Below are 2,500 nucleotides of genomic sequence, written 5' to 3'. Positions count from 1 at the left end.
GTGATGTAGGTCCCCGGGGCCTGCTGGAGGTCCAGGTCCATGCCCGATGTGAGTAGCAGCAGGGCCAGCGCGCCCAGGAGCACATCTTTTTCGACCGTAAAGGGAGACAGGAGGCCGACTCACTGCCTCGGCTAAATGGAGAGGGAATTTCAGCAGGGCCAGGGCACAGGCATGGACCTTTTTCAGCTGTAAGGGAGGCAAGAGCAAGGTGTGATGTAGGTCCCCGGGGCCTGCTGGAGGTCCAGGTCCATGCCCGATGTGAGTAGCAGCAGGGCCAGCGCGCCCAGGAGCACATCTTTTTCGACCGTAAAGGAGACAGGAGGCCGACTCTCTGCCTCGGCTAAATGGAGAGGGAATTTCAGAAGGGCCAGGGCACAAGCATGGACCTTTTTCAGCTGTAAGGGAGGGAAGAGCAATGTGCGATGTAGGTCCCCGGGGCCTGCTGGAGGTCCAGGTCCATGCCCGATGTGAGTAGCAGCAGGGCCAGCGCGCCCAGGAGCACATCTTTTTCGACCGTAAAGGGAGACAGGAGGCCGACTCACTGCCTCGGCTAAATGGAGAGGGAATTTCAGCAGGGCCAGGGCACAGGCATGGACCTTTTTCAGCTGTAAGGGAGGCAAGAGCAAGGTGCGATGTAGGTCCCCGGGGCCTGTTGTCGTACCATAGGCACGAGTGGTGTGTGTGTGTGTGGCAAAGAGTTTCTGCGCAGTGTACCAGGGGCACGGGGAAAGGTTGTTGTACCATAGGCACGAGAAAAGTTGTCGTACCATAGGCACGAGAAAAGTTGTCGTACCATAGGCACGAGTGGTGTGTGTGTGTGTGGCAAAGTGCTACTGAGCGGTGTACCAGGGGCACGGCGAAAAGTTGTTGTACCATAGGCACGAGAAAAGTTGTTGTACCATAGGCACGAGAAAAGCTGTCATACCAGGGGCACGGAGGAAAGTTGTTGTACCATAGGCACGAGAAAAGTTGTCGTACCATAGGCACGAGGAGAGTTTGTGTGGCAAAGTGCTACTGAGCGGTGTACCAGGGGCACGGCGAAAAGTTGTTGTACCATAGGCACGAGAAAAGTTGTTGTACCATAGGCACGAGAAAAGTTGTCGTACCATAGGTACGAGGAGTGTGTGTGTGGCAAAGTGCTACTGAGCGGTGTACCAGGGGCACGGCGAAAAGTTGTTGTACCATAGGCACGAGAAAAGTTGTTGTACCATAGGCACGAGAAAAGCTGTCGTACCAGGGGCACGGAGGAAAGTTGTTGTACCATAGGCACGAGAAAAGTTGTCGTACCATAGGCACGAGGAGAGTTTGTGTGGCAAAGTGCTACTGAGCGGTGTACCAGGGGCACGGCGAAAAGTTGTTGTACCATAGGCACGAGAAAAGTTGTCGTACCATAGGCACGAGAAAAGTTGTCGTACCAGGGGCACGGAGGAAAGTTGTTGTACCATAGGCACGAGAAAAGTTGTCGTACCATAGGCACGAGGAGAGTTTGTGTGGCAAAGTGCTACTGAGCGGTGTACCAGGGGCACGGCGAAAAGTTGTTGTACCATAGGCACGAGAAAAGTTGTCGTACCATAGGCACGAGAAAAGTTGTCGTACCATAGGTACGAGGAGTGTGTGTGTGGCAAAGTGCTACTGAGCGGTGTACCAGGGGCACGGCGAAAAGTTGTTGTACCATAGGCACGAGAAAAGTTGTTGTACCATAGGCACGAGAAAAGCTGTCGTACCAGGGGCACGGAGGAAAGTTGTTGTACCATAGGCACGAGAAAAGATGTCGTACCATAGGCACTAGGAGAGTTTGTGTGGCAAAGTGCTACTGAGCGGTGTACCAGGGGCACGGCGAAAAGTTGTTGTACCATAGGCACGAGAAAAGTTGTTGTACCATAGGCACGAGAAAAGCTGTCGTACCAGGGGCACGGAGGAAAGTTGTTGTACCATAGGCACGAGAAAAGATGTCGTACCATAGGCACTAGGAGAGTTTGTGTGGCAAAGTGCTACTGAGCGGTGTACCAGGGGCACGGCGAAAAGTTGTTGTACCATAGGCACGAGAAAAGTTGTCGTACCATAGGCACGAGGAGAGCTTGTGTGGCAAAGTGCTACTGAGCGGTGTACCAGGGGCACGGCAAAAAGTTGTTGTACCATAGGCACGAGAAAAATTGTTGTACCATAGGCACGAGAAAAGTTGTCGTACCATAGGCACGAGAAAAGTTGTCGTACCATAGGCACAAGCAGTGCGTGCGTGTGTGTGGCAAAGTGTTTCTGCGCAGTGTACCAGGGGCATGTTTGAATTTACATTCTGGAGTACCAGGGGCACGAGGATTTTGCCAGTGGTGTTTTGCTTTGTCAGTGGGAGGGGGCTTAAGTGTGGGTCCACGGGGCATGCTGGAGGTCAAGGTCCATGCTGGATATGCGCTGGAGGGTAACTGCAGGAGAAGGAAAGCTAGTGGGGGATTAGAGCAGGGGAGGATGTGCGTCCCCGGGGCCTGCTGGAGGTCAAGGTCCA

The sequence above is a fragment of the Aulonocara sp. 'chitande type north' Nkhata Bay genome, unplaced genomic scaffold (assembly GCF_057382095.1).
Source record: "Aulonocara sp. 'chitande type north' Nkhata Bay isolate Kocher_YH1m ecotype deep benthic unplaced genomic scaffold, A_spYH_male_GT1.1 unmapped_scaffold_33, whole genome shotgun sequence".
NCBI lineage: Eukaryota > Metazoa > Chordata > Actinopteri > Cichliformes > Cichlidae > Aulonocara > Aulonocara sp. 'chitande type north' Nkhata Bay.
Note: the sequence above shows the minus strand (reverse complement) of the source record.